The 15,063-nt window shown below is 43.0% G+C and overlaps 1 pseudogene; it reads right to left on the bottom strand.

The window, feature by feature from the left end:
* Window positions 1-781: 781 nt before the first annotated feature.
* The window catches only part of LOC117431779 (solute carrier family 23 member 1-like), a 30,941-nt pseudogene continuing 16,659 nt past the window's right edge, over window positions 782-15,063 (bottom strand).

The raw sequence follows: 15,063 nt of genomic DNA, 5'->3' as shown, positions 1-15,063 counted from the left end.
AGGTTATTCAGCTGGGTCTATGGCATTACAAGCCCTTTACAGCCCTACAGGTCATTCAGCTGGGTCTATGACATTACAAGCCCTACAGCCCTATAGGTCATTCAGCTTGGTCTATGACATTACAAGCCCTTTACAGCCCTACAGGTTATTCAGCTGGGACTATGGAATTTCCAATACGCTCACTTCTAATGGACTTCTTGCCCAAGTTTACCTTTCCTCAGTATTTATTAACATCATGTAATCAAAGAAACTACAAAATGATATCACAAAAGTCTACTGGAAGTCATAATAGTAGTACAGTATTTCATGTTAGATTTTGAAATGTCAGATTTTTAAAAATGTTTTCAGTTTTTCGTTAAGTATATGGAAAACTACAAAGCGATATGATGTTAACGCAACATTATTCAGCAGATTTCATTCGACTTTATGAAGCACAATGAGCTAATTCTATAGGGTGATGCAAACTTTTGGCATAGTTGTATATATCATAACAAATACACACAATCAATGATTCATTATGATTTATAATACCAGGTATGTTACATAGGGTCCCTTAACCTTGGATTCAAATGGATTAACGATATGTGACAATTAACAGGAATATTGCAGGAATACTGGCACTGTAATTCAGTTAAGAAGGACTTGGTCATTCGGTTACCATGTGTAGTGTAGCCTCTAAATAAAGCAGAGGGACTGGAAAGTGAGTCATTCAAGTGATAGTAGCGCACAGAATAATTCCATGAATGTGTATGCTCTGCACATCCATTCAGTCTCTTATCCATCAGTTACTAAGCAGCTGCTTCCCCTCATCACGTGCAGTCAGTTCATCACGTGCAGCCAGTTCAGATGCTTTGACCCCGAACACACTGCTGAGGTGAAATGAGCTAGGAAGTGCAAGTGAACACATGTCCTGGAAGGGAAGACAAAACAACTAAAAACGTTCTTTTCCGTAGTGTCATGTTTTAAAATAAGAGACACAACAGGTAAGATTTCTGAAAGTATGCAACAACCACCATGAGTAATAAAGCTTGCAATGTCAAGTGCAGAAGTAGGACGTGGGAAAGAGATTCAAAGAGACAGGCAGGTTTATATTGTAATGGAATAAAGTTTTGAATTGTGAGAATCATTTTAGAGAAACTTTCTAAACAGATGTGTCAGTCTGTTCAAGGAGGATGGCCAGGGTGTTATACATTATGTACGAGACATCATATTATTGTGACCTGAAGGTCAGGTGAGAAGGTCATATTTATTCTATCCTGTCTGAGTACAAGTATATCTACATCAACTCTACCAGAGTATCTTTTGAAAGTTCAGTAAGGTGCTGAAATTATCAGTGCCACCATGGTAACCTTCTCCAAGCGGGACACATTGATTGTTGATTTAGTTGTAAAAGGATCAGTAGTTTCACACTCTGGGGTACGAGGAGACCTCATATTAGCATGCATGTACATGCTATTTCTGACTTATTATTTCATTATAATTTGAGATACAAAAACCACTCGCTCAAAGGTATATTTACACTCGCAGTGACACAAATAAAAAACGTATTCAGGTTATGTACAAAAGCATGGGGAAACTGAAAAATGAGTGTACACATTTTTATAAGGGGCCACAAGAGTCAGTTATACCAACTCTCACACACATTACAAGGCATAGTAATACCAATGGATCAGGTAAGTGAGTTGGTCTATGATGTTATAGTCGTACAGTCATGTGATCTTGTTTAGCCAATCACAGCACTTAATTTATCCAAGCCATTTTATAAGTAAGTAATAACCCATGACAGGGTGTGCGGTAAGACAATTCTTACCGTACGCCCTGGGTGTGCTGTGAGGCACGAGGCCTCAGGTGGAGTGTTGTGAGTGGGGTTGGGTGGAGTGCTGTGAGTGGTGTTGGGTGGAATGTTGTGAGTGGGGTTGGGTGGAGTGCTGTGAATGGGGTTGGGTGGAGTGCTGGGAGTGGGGTTGGGTGGAGTGCTGGGAGTGGGGTTGGGTGGAGTGCTGGGAGTGGGGTCGGGTGGAGTGTTGTGAGTGGGGTCGGGTGGAGTGCTGGGAGTGGGGTCGGGTAGAGTGTTGTGAGTGGGGTCGGGTGGAGTGCTGGGAGTGGTTTGGGTTGAGTGCTGGGAGTGGGGTTGGGTGGAGTGCTGGGAGTGGGGTTGGATGGAGTGTTTTATGACATGGACAGTATAATGTTTTGTAATTGAAATGGGATTTCAGTGTTATTATTATCATTTTTATTATTATTTATTGATTTATTTATTTAGCAGACACCTTTATCCAAGACGACTTACAGGTGTTACAGGGCAGTAAAGGGTTACAATGCAAGCTTCGTATTTAAATACAGTGCAGTTTACAGTAAGTGCAAATAATAATACAATATGAACTAGGATGCAACAAGTTAGGATTACAAGAGGTTATATCTGAACCTTCAATACAAAGTGACAGGATCCATTTGACTCCTGATAATATGAATTACTGATAATACAGTCCCTTGAAATTCTAATGAGAATTGACTGTGTTTTAAAGGCTATGCTTAGAAGTAAAAATTCCTTCCGGTTCTGTCATTTAGTTTCACTCCAAAGTAAATCAATCAGGGGGAGGCTGAAAACCACTGGTCAGCTGAAATCAGATCATGTGACTTAAAGCACGGAATATAATTAGATCACTTTTTATCTTGTATTGTACTTTTAAAAAAAAACAGAATATAAATATGACAACCAAGCAAAGCACCAAAGTATCTTCTACACAAAAAGAGGGGGACTAGTCATGTTGCTGAAGGAGACACTTCTTCACACAGAGAGTGGCGAGGGGATGGAATGGGTTACTGTCACAAAGACGGCCGGAGTGGGTTGGCGTCAGACCAGATGCAGGAAATAAAACAACAGAGAGGTGTGGTTTGGTGGAGCTGAGCGAATGCTTTCGCTCAGCATTTAATAAACAGAACAGAAAAATAAAAAGGTTGAACAAACAAACACAAGCACAAAACAGGACACGGCACTATACGCCAAAATAAAAAGACAAACAAAACAGACTGGACAGACAAACACGGTGAGCAGATACGTTTAACTATTATTATTATTATTATTATTATTATTATTATTATTATTATTATTATTATTATTATTATTATTATTATTATTATTATTATTACCTCCGTCTCCAATCCTGTTCTCCACTCACTGAATACCCAACCCCGAGTGAAAGAAAGGTGCATCTATATATACACTGTTGTGCTGGGATTCAATTACTAATTAATTATTCACTTGAATCCCAGCACGTGAATTAATTCTGTGCAACCCCGTGCTCACATATTACATTTAACCAGCACGTGAAGTCATTTGTGCCCTCCTCGTGCCTAAATATAAATCTACATTTTTAAATACACGTGAAACACAGACCCGTTTATATCCCATGTACCAATGACTATACACCAACATTAACACACGCAACATACAACACATAACACACAAAATACACACAGGGGCGGGCACTTCGTCACATATACCCCCCCCCCCCCCTGTGCAAAGCACACGTGGCCTCAATGGCCACCTCCCCCCTTAAAAATCCAGCAGTCCAGAACAAAGTCTCGGGCTGGGAAGGGAGGCTTCAGTGGGCCCATGGCTGGCCATGCTGTCAGCACCCCTGCCGGTAGTGGCACGGCTGACAGCCTGCTGGTCCACGCCTGCAGCGAAATTGCTGCGGGGGATGCTGGTCTCCTGACCTCTCCCCCTTTCTTCGTAGCCGGTAGCTCCCCTTGGTGGGGCTCCGACCACAGTACTTCCGGCAGCGCAAGTGCTGCAGTGGGAGCAGGTCTCCGGACCTCCCCCACGATCTCTGGCAGCGAAACTGCTTCAGTGGGAGCATGTCTCCGGACCTCCCCCACGATCTCCGGCAGCGAAACTGCTGCAGTGGGAGCAGGCCTCCTGACCTCGCCCACCTTCTTCGTGGCCGGCAGCTCCCCTTGGTGGGGTTCCGGCCATAGTACTTCCTGCTGCGATGCGGAGCAACTGGCAGCCCCAGGCAATGCGGAGCGGCTGGCAACCCCAGGCGATGCGCAGCGGCTGGCAACCCCAGGCGATGCGGAGTGACAGGCAGCCCCAGGCGATGCAGAGCGACAGGCAGCCCCAGGCGATGCGGAGCGACAGGCAGCCCCAGGCGATGCAGAGTGACAGGCAGCCCCAGGCGATGCCAGACAGGCATCCTTGGGCGAAGCGTGGCAAGCATCCTTGTGCGAAGCGTGGCAGGCATCCTTGGGCGAAGCGAGGCAGGCATCCTTGGGCGAAGTGAGGCAGGCATCCTTGGGCGAAGCGAGGCCGGCATCCTTGGGCGAAGTGAGGCAGGGAGTCAGGACAAGCTGGGGTGAGAGTGTTGGCCCTCTTCTCGGCTTCTGCGGCCGGGCAGTTCTTCCCCGTGCTTCCCTCAGCAGCCTATGCAAGGGCTGCTGAGGACCGCCAGCATCTAATCCTGATCCTTCTGGTGAAGGGAGAGGCAGCTCCTGCTCCTCTCCCCCTGATGGTGATGGAGGCAGAGGCAGCTCCCGCTCCTCTCCTCGTGATGGTGGGGAAAGTGATGCCAGCAGGCATTCATTCTCTGCTGGTGGGGGAAGTGATACCAGCAGGTATTCATCCTCTGCTAGTGCCGATGGGGACAGCAGGCATTTTCCCTCTGCTGGTGGAGGTGGAACCAGCAGGTATTCTCCCTCTGCTGGCAGCTTGGGTCCTAGGGCTGTGGAAGCCCCGACTTCCCTCTCTTCGGGCTGTGGACGCACCGACTCCTCCCTTTTGGGCTGTGGACACGCCGACTCCTCCCTTTTGGGCTGTGGACGCACCGACTCCTCCCTTTTGGGCTGTGGATGCACAGACTCCTCCCTTTTGGGCTGTGGATGCACCGACTCCCCCATCTTGGGCTGTGGACGCACCGACTCCCCCCTCTTGGGCTGTGGACGTTTGGGCTCCCCCATTCAGGCGTAGGACGTTCGGGCTCCTCCCACTCAGGCGTAGGACGTTCGGGCTCCTCCCACTCAGGCGTAAGACGTTCGGGCTCCTCCCGCTTGGGCTGTGGACGCTCAGGCTCCTCCCGCTTGGGCTGTGGACGCTCTGTTTCCTCCCGCTTGGGCTGTGGACGCTCTGGTTCCTCCCGCTTGGGCTGTGGACGCTCTGGCTCCTCCCGCTTGGGCTGTGGACGCTCTGGCTCCTCCCACTTGGGCTGTGGACGCTCAGGCTCCTCCCACTTGGGCTGTGGATGCTCTGGCTCCTCCCGCTTGGGCTGTGGACGCTCAGGCTCCTCCCACTTGGGCTGTGGAGGCAAAACCAGCAGGCACTCTTCCTCTGCTGGTGGAGACGGGGACAGCAGGCATTCTTCCTCTGCTGGTGGTGATGGGGACAGCAGGTACTCCACTGCTGGTGGACCTGCTACCTGGGCTGCTGTTGTGGTTACAGCTGCCTCTAGGTAGCTGAGGACCAACTCCAAACCTTCCTCCAAGGTGTTTGGGGTGTGTTCCCTCTCATACGCCTCCCATCTCTCCCTGTCCATCAGCCACAGGATCTGGATGGCTATGGGTATAGACTGGGCCTCCAGCCCAGCATTTTCCAGGACCCAGTCCCACAGTTTGATGGCGTCTTCTGCCATTTTTTAAATTTTTTTATTTATTTATTTATTTTTAAACACCAAATTGCGGTTCCTGCTCTGGCCTGAGTCCTGGAGGCGCTGTAGATCCCACACAGGACACCACATGTCACAAAGACGGCCGGAGTGGGTGGCGTCAGACCAGATGCAGGAAATAAAACAACAGAGAGGTGTGGTTTGGTGGAGCTGAGCGAATGCTTTCGCTCAGCATTTAATAAACAGAACAGAAAAATAAAAAGGTTGAACAAACAAACACAAGCACAAAACAGGACACGGCACTATACGCCAAAATAAAAAGACAAACAAAACGGACTAGACAGACAAAAACGGTGAGCAGATACGTTTAACTATTATTATTATTATTATTATTACCTCCGTCTCCAATCCTGTTCTCCACTCACTGAACACCCAACCCTGAGTGAAAGAAAGGTGCATCTATATATATACTGTTGTGCTGGGATTCAATTACTAATTAATTATTCACTTGAATCCCAGCACGTGAATTAATTCTGTGCAACCCCGTGCTCACATATTACATTTAACCAGCACGTGAAGTGATTTGTGCCCTCCTCGTGCCTAAATATAAATCTACATTTTTAAATACACGTGAAACACAGACCCGTTTATATCCCGTGTACCAATGACTATACACCAACATTAACACACGCAACATACAACACATAACACACAAAATACACACAGGGGCGGGCACTTCGTCACAGTTACCAAGTCATGTTGCTGAAGGAGACAGTTCTTCACACAAAGAGTTGTGAGGGTTAGGTTTAGGGTTAGGGTTAGGGTTAGTTGATGGAATGGACTGCCTAATCATGTTGTTGATGCTGAACCACTGGGATCCTTTAACACTCAACTTGACAACATCATGAGATAAATCAGCTGCAAGGAGCTGGACGAGCTCTGATTGGCCGAATGCTGTCCTCTTGTTCATAAATCTTTTTCTGTTCTCATGACAACGCTGCTAATGCTAATACAACACTGTAGAAGACAATGGCTTTTAAAAACTTGGTTAGCATTCCTTTAAGTTACCATGTAAAATTCTAGTTTTAGCATTCACTGTTACAGATTTTGCCTTGTTAAAAGTAAATTGGTGCTTTGACATATTTACACATTTTTCAATATTTCGTGAGAAGGTTACATTTTGACATACATTACTGTATATGATAGTTCAATGAAACAGGCAATGGGCAGTGTTCTAGTGCTGGAACTATGGCTTTGTGTGATGAAACTATACATGTTACACTTTTGTGCTGGCAACTCCCTCCTCCGTTGTGTTCCTCGATTCCACATTGTGATTCTGCCTGAATCCCCTGAAAGCTGGACAGATTGGAATGAATCTCAAGCACTGGGATCTCTTCACACAGCTCATCCCCACTGGGAAGTCATAGGTCTGCAGACTCACAGCCATGTCACTGTTAGCGTGGGCCCCCTCCTTCCACTCCAGCAGACCTCGCTCTTTCTTGGTACATGGGATTCACGAGGAGATCATTAATAACCTGCAGCAGTATGAGTAAGGAGCACAGCAGCTTCCTATGACATTCTTTGTTGGCAAATAATGACAGTGGGGAGGAACACTTGTTGCTGATCCAACTAAGAACGCCCTTGTGCATGTCTTGGTATCTTTCAATAGATAATCGTTCCATCTTCAGAGATATAGGAAAGATTTTATTGACCATGATTTCTCTCCACCAAATGTTGTTAATTACCTCTGTTTTGATGTCACTCCAGATGAAATGCATTGAAGCATCTTAAAGAGTTGTGTTTGTTCTTAATTGTAACCCGCAAAATGAGTTTCTGTAGTGGTGACTGCCAAGTCCTCAATACAGTGGAACCTGTCATATTCGATTTAATTGGCTCCAGATGTCCATGAAAATATGTGAAAATACTGCATCTCAGAGTGAGACGTTACACTGCATTGTAGTTGCGTTATTAACATTGGGGCATTATAAATGAACAATGTCAGGTACATCAGTGTGTCTAAAAGACCAAAGTACGGGACTGCATGTAAACTATTAGAAGAAAACCAGTGAACATTATTGCAAGACAAAGCACTCTAATACAGTATTTGTCTATTTACATGCCAAAGTAATTTGACAGGGTTTTTTTTTTTGCACTTTAAATGGGTGTTAACCCGAGACAGAAAAGGCATTTAAAAAAACCACAACAACAAAAGAGCACACACAAACACAACCTGGCTTTGTAGAGCACAAACACAACCTGGCTTTGTATCTGCACACAATCACAACTTGGCTTTGTATCTCGTTTCAGCTTGTTAACGGTACAGTCATTGTTTTAATCCCTTGCTTTCTTGTTTTCTTTTAGAATATGGTTAGACTGGGTAGTTTATTTTATGTGAAGTGACAGCATGTAAAAAGTAAAAGTGAAATCCCAGACGTCTTTTTTTTATATATATATCTGCAACTGAATCCATTGTGTCCTGCTAAAACTGAATATACTGTTTTAGATCCATCATAAAATGTGCATTGCTGTTTCCATCAGTACTGGTCAGCCGATAGCAGCCTGTTTAAATGACACATGCCATAGGTGTATCAGTTAATAGAGAGCTTCTTATCGTACAGGATTGGATGTGATAGGCTCTGTATTAATAGAGGGCTTCATATCGTACAGGGTCAGATATGACAGACTCTGTATTAATAGAGGACTTCATATCGTACAGGATTGGATGTGATAGGCTCTGTATTAATAGAGGGCTTCTTATCTCACAGGATCAGATATGATAGGCTCTGTATTAATAGAGAGCTTCTTATCGTACAGGATCAGATATGACAGGCTCTGTATTAATAGAGGGCTTCTTATCGTACAGGATCAGATATGACAGGCTCTGTATTAATAGAGGGGATTGTATCGTACAGGATCAGATATGACAGGCTCTGTATTAATAGAGGGCTTCTTATCGTACAGGATTGGATGTGATAGGCTCTGTATTAATAGAGGTCTTCTTATCCTACAGGATCAGATATGACAGGCTCTGTATTAATAGAGGGGATCGTATCTTACAGGATCAGATATGACAGGCTCTGTATTAATAGAGGGCTTTGTATCGTATAGGATTGGATATGATAGCTTCTACTGTACGTTATGTATGGTCAGTATGGTATCACTGTTGGTAATCACCTTTGCAGAAGACTGTTTGTGGGGTTACATGAAGAACACATGTCCCCATTGTTCTGCTTATTCATGGTTTATTTGTGGTGATCCCCCTTTTTTCACAGTAATTACATAGTGTTTTATATTATTGACAAATCTAACAAGTACATAAAAAACAAATTTCAAACCACTGTACCTGGTATGGTGTTGTCTAAGATAAAGGCAAGGCAGCCGCCGACAAACATTTCAGTCGTCATCAAGACAGTAAGTATTTGGTCAATTACCGGCACACCTGCATATAAGCAAAGATTTTTTAATTTACATTCATTGTTCTAAACAGATAAGAAATTAAATATAATGCACACACTATAACTAACACATTACTGGAAGCTAGTGTAGCATTAGCGTGATCCACACACTGTAACTAACACATTACTGGAAGCTAGTGTAGCATTAGTGTGATCCACACACTGTAACTAACACATCACTGGAAGCTAGTGTAGCATTAGTGTGATCCACACACTGTAACTAACACATTACTGGAAGCTAGTGTAGCATTAGTGTGATCCACACACTGTAACTAACACATTACTGGAAGCTAGTGTAGCATTAGTGTGATCCACACACTGTAACTAACATATCACTGGAAGCTAGTGTAGCATTAGTGTAATCCACACACTGTAACTAACACATTACTGGAAGCTAGTGTAGCATTAGTGTGATCCACACACTGTAACACATTACTGTGTGAGGGAAGCTAGTGTAGCATTAGTGTGATCCACACACTGTAACACATTACTGTGTGAGGGAAGCTAGTGTAGCATTAGTGTGATCCACACACTGTAACACATTACTGTGTTAGGGAAGCTAGCGTAGCCACCCTTATAAAGTAACTTTTGCACTGTAATTTTGCTTTTTTCCTATACTTTTCCCATGGTTATACTACACATTTACTATAGTTTACCATGTTTTTAATATGCTTTACCTCACCTATGCTTTCACTTACTTTCACTTTGCTTTATTAAACGTTGCTGTGCTTTTACTATAGTAAAGGTTTATAAGGGCAAAGCCACTGTCTCCCATACATTTTGATCAGATAATGTAATTGAATGTAGACTTGTTCGTACCTGTGTTAATGGACTTTGGGTGGGTATCCAAGTAATTTGGCAGAGTCAAGCCAAAGAACATTGAAAAGCCCAATACAAACAGATTCCGGGAGGAGTTCAAGTCCACAAACTGTAAGTTGGAGAGTCCAACTGCAGTTATCATTCCTGAATGATGATATAACATAAAACACAATGAGAATATGAAAGGAAAGGTAAAGTACAAGAGGTGTGTCTAGAGCTGACCACTAAGGGTGTGCAGCTGTGGTGTCTGCATCTCTGCATCAGGGTACATTAAACAGGTAAGAAAAAAAAACATCCTGACATTGTAAGGGTATTACAGCATGAGATTCTGACATTGTAAGGATATTACAGCATGAGATTCTGACTGTAGAGGGTATTACAGCATGAGATTCTGACTGTAGAGGGTATTACATTACAATGTCAGAATATCATGCTTTAATACCCTCTACGGTCAGAATATCATGCTTTAATACCCTCTACAGTCAGAATATCATGCTTTAATACCCTCTACAATGTCAGAATATCATGCTTTGATACCCTCTACAATGTCAGAATATCATGCTTTAATACCCTCTACAATGTCAGAATATCATGCTTTAATACCCTCTACAGTTAGAATATCATGCTTTAATACCCTCACAGTCAGAATATCATGCTTTAATACCCTCTACAGTCAGAATATCATGCTTTAATACCCTCTACAATGTCAGAATATCATGCTTTGATACCCTCTACAATGTCAGAATATCATGCTTTAATACCTTCTACAGTCAGAATATCATGCTTTAATACCTTCTACAGTCAGAATATCATGCTTTAATACCCTCTACAGTCAGAATATCATGCTTTAATACCCTCTACGGTCAGAATATCATGCTTTAATACCATCTACAATGCTAGACTATCATCTTTAAATTTGGAGTTGCTTTAATCAGAAAACATTGCAGCTTAAAGCCTTGCAGCTGCGTGTATTTTTCTGATCAGCTGAAACTCGGAGCAGCTGATTCAAATCCCGCGGCGTTCTGGGACACGGGGGAGGAGCGGAGCACGCAGCACAAACACAAACAAACAAAAGGCAGGCAGACTTCCCAGCGACAGCGTGTGGAAGCGACATCATGGGAGAAGTACAGTCGTGGACAAGTACAACGCAGTTAGAAGCAGTTTGAAAGCAGGTTGACAGCAGCAGAAACTACACAATAAATAAATAAATAAATAAATAAAAAAGAAAGGTCTTCAAGCCAGTAATCTGTGACAACTGCATGATGTGGGAAATCCGAGAAAACCCAACAGAGCTCAACCAAGTTTGTGTAAAGTGCTGCACGATCCAGGACTTGCTTCAGCGATTAAGCCTGCTAGAAAAGGAGCTGGAGGAAATGAGACAGCAACAGGAGCTTGAGGAGCTGACACACCCACAATTCATGGAAGTCTGCACCCCTAGCAGACTGAAAGCCAACAGGGAGATGGAAGAGAGTCGAAACAGCTGGGTTCAGTTAGGCAGAAGCAGGGAAAAAAAGAAACTTCGTCAAACACAACCACCAGAAATCCAGACAGCCAACACATTTGAGCCACTTCAACATTTAGATGACCAAAACCAACATCACGAGAATGAAAGAAACAACACCCAGGACCCTATAAACAGTGCTGACCAGGCAGCAAAAAGAAGGGAGGTCATGATTGTTGGGGACTCCATACTGAGAAACACAGCAAGTTCAGTTCGCAGTTTGGACCCCCTTACTACAACAGTGGCTGGCTGCATGGCTGAAATCGTGGTGCACACAGGAAGGCTTCACCTTTCTTGAACATTGGAGCACATTCTACAACAAGGACTATCTATACAGGTGGGACGGACTGCACTTAAACAGAAAGGGAACCAATCTACTCGGAGAAAGGATCCTTCAGGCGGTACAGAAGCATTTAAACTAGAAAGGAAGGGGAGAGAAAACAAAAAAACAGAAGGGAGACCACATCAAAACAAGGGCAACAACTCAGGTAAGACCACTATTAAATGTATTTATCTTAATGCTAGAAGTCTCAGAAACAAAATGTTAGAACTTGAAGCTACTGCACTAACAAGTAACTACGATGTGATAGGTGTTACAGAAACTTGGTTGTCTGAGAGTGATGGAGACGAATATAATATTAGTGGGTACACACTGTATAGGAAAGACAGGCAGGACAGAAGAGGCGGAGGGGTAGCGCTATACATAAGAAATAGCCTTGAAGCCCCGGTGTTAAATCAGGACAAAGAAAACAATGCAGAATCAATATGGGTCAGAATAATGGACACAAATTCAAAGAGCATAGGAGCATGCTATAGACCGCCAAATTCAGACGCTGAGCAAAATAATCTGTTGTACAATGACATTCGAAATGCATGTAGAAAAGGAGAAGCCATACTAATGGGGGATTTCAACTTCCCCTCTATAAAATGGGAAAACCCAATGGGGGGCACGACGGATGAAATTGCAATGGTGGAAATGACAAATGACTGCTTCCTAACGCAATTTGTCAAGGCACCGACTAGAGGGGAGGCATGCCTTGACTTAGTCTTTTCAAATAATGAAGACAGAATAACTAAAACAGAGGTCAGAGAGCCATTGGCAAACTCAGACCACAACATGGTCTCATTTGAAATATTTTTTAAAACCCCAAAAGTAATGACTAAAGCTAAGGTTTACAATTTTAGAAAAGCAAACTACGAAGGTATGAAACAGAGACTAATAGAAGTAGATTGGAGTAAAATAGAGAAAACATCCACAGAAAAAGGGTGGCTGTTTTTTAAAAATGTAGTACTAGAGGCACAAAACAATTACATCCCAAAAGTAGACAAATCTAAATCTAAAACAAAATGGCCAAAATGGTTTAATAGATCAATTAAAAAAAATATTCAGTGAAAAAAGGCACTTTACAGAGCGTTTAAAAGGGACCAAAAACAAAGCACACAGAAAGAGTACTTGGAACTGCAAACACAAGTCAAAAAGGAAGTTAGAAAGGCCAAGAGAGAGATAGAAATCAATATTGCTAAGGGGGCTAAAACCAATTCCAAAATGCTTTTCCAATATTATAACAGCAAGAGAACATTCAAAGAGGAGGTTAAATGTCTAAGAGACACAAATGGCAAAATCATAGATGAAGAAAAAAATAGCAAATATATTAAATGATTACTTTTCACAGGTTTTTACAAAGGAGGACACGGACAACATGCCCCACATGTCGACCTGTTCCTATCCAATTTTAAATAACTTTAGCATAACAGAGGCAGAAGTGTTAAATGGACTAGGAGCTCTTAAAATAAACAAATCCCCTGGGCCGGATGAGATCCTCCCAATAGTACTCAAAGAAATGAAAGAAGTTATTTACAAACCGCTAACCAAGATCATGCAACAGTCTCTGACACAGGGGTTGTACCGACAGACTGGAAAATAGCAAATGTAATACCGATCCACAAAAAGGGAGACAAAACCGAACCAGGTAACTACAGACCAGTAAGCCTGACTTCTATTATATGTAAACTTATGAAAACTATAATAAGATCCAAAATGGAAAATTACCTATATGGTAACAATATCCTGGGAGACAGCCAGCATGGTTTTAGGAAAGGGAGATCATGTCTAACTAACCTACTTGACTTTTTTGAGGATGCAACATTGAAAATGAATAACTGCAAAGCATACGACATGGTCTATTTAGATTTCCAGAAAGCTTTTGACAAAGTCCCGCATAAAAGATTAATTCTCAAACTGAACGCAGTAGGGATTCAAGGAAATGCATGCACATGGATTAGGGAGTGGTTAACAGGTAGAAAACAGAAAGTACTGATTAGAGGAGAAACCTCGAAATGGAGTGAGGTAACCAGTGGTGTACCACAGGGATCAGTATTAGGTCCTCTGCTATTCCTAATCTACATTAATGATTTAGACTCTGATATAGTAAGCAAACTCGTTAAATTTGCAGACGACACAAAAATAGGAGGAGTGACAGACACTGTTGAAGCAGCAAAGGTCATTCAAAATGATCTAGACCGCATTCAAAATTGGGCAGACACATGGCAAATGAAATTTAATAGAGAAAAGTGTAAAGTATTGCATGCGGGCAATAAAAATGTGCATTATAAATATCATATGGGAGATAGTGAAATTGAAGAAGGGAACTATGAAAAAGACCTAGGAGTTTATGTTGACTCAGAAATGTCTTCATCTAGACAATGTGGGGAAGCTATAAAAAAGGCTAACAAGATGCTTGGATATATTGTGAGAAGTGTTGAATTTAAATCAAGGGAAGTCATTTTAAAACTCTACAATGCATTAGTAAGACCTCACCTAGAATATTGTGTTCAGTTCTGGTCACCTCGTTACAAAAAGGATATTGCTGCTCTAGAAAGAGTGCAAAGAAGAGCAACCAGAATTATCCCAGGTTTAAAAGGCATGTCGTATGCAGACAGGCTAAAAGAATTGAATCTATTCAGTCTTGAACAAAGAAGACTCAAACATTCAAAATCCTAAAAGGTATATACAATGTCAACCCGGGGGACTTCTTTGACTTGAAAAAAGAAAAAAGGACCAGGGGTCATAAATGGAGATTAGATAAAGGGGCATTCAGAACAGAAAATAGGAGGCATTTTTTTACACAGAGAATTGTGAGGGTCTGGAACCAACTCCCCAGTAATGTTGTTGAAGCTGACACCCTGGGATCCTTCAAGAAGCTGCTTGATGAGATTCTGGGATCAATAAGCTACCAACAACCAAACGAGCAAGATGGGCTGAATGGCCTCCTCTCGTTTGTAAACTTTCTTATGTTTTTATGTTCTTATGATCCCTGCTTCATACTGAATCACTCTCGGCTGCCATCCTGAAACATTAACAAGCATGATCACTGCTTTATACTGAACCACTCCCTGCTGCCCTCGGGCTACAGCAGGAGAGTGGCCCGATGGAAACCCCTGCTCACCCATGCAGATGCACAGTGCAGAAAGCATTGGGTCTGGCAGATACAGCTGGAGAGTGGCCCGATGGAAACCCCTGCTCATCCATGCAGATGCACAGTGCAGAAAGCATTGGGTCTGGCAGATACAGCAGGAGAGTGGCCTGATGGAACCCCCTGCTCACCCATGCAGATGCACAGTGCAGAAAGCATTGGGTCTGGCAGACTGTGACCTATGAAATTCAACTGTGACCTATGAAATTTAATTC

The sequence above is a fragment of the Acipenser ruthenus genome, chromosome 22 (assembly GCF_902713425.1).
Source record: "Acipenser ruthenus chromosome 22, fAciRut3.2 maternal haplotype, whole genome shotgun sequence".
Lineage (NCBI taxonomy): Eukaryota > Metazoa > Chordata > Actinopteri > Acipenseriformes > Acipenseridae > Acipenser > Acipenser ruthenus.
The sequence above is the reverse complement of the archived record's forward strand: the minus strand, read 5'-3'. Positions and strand labels throughout refer to the sequence as shown.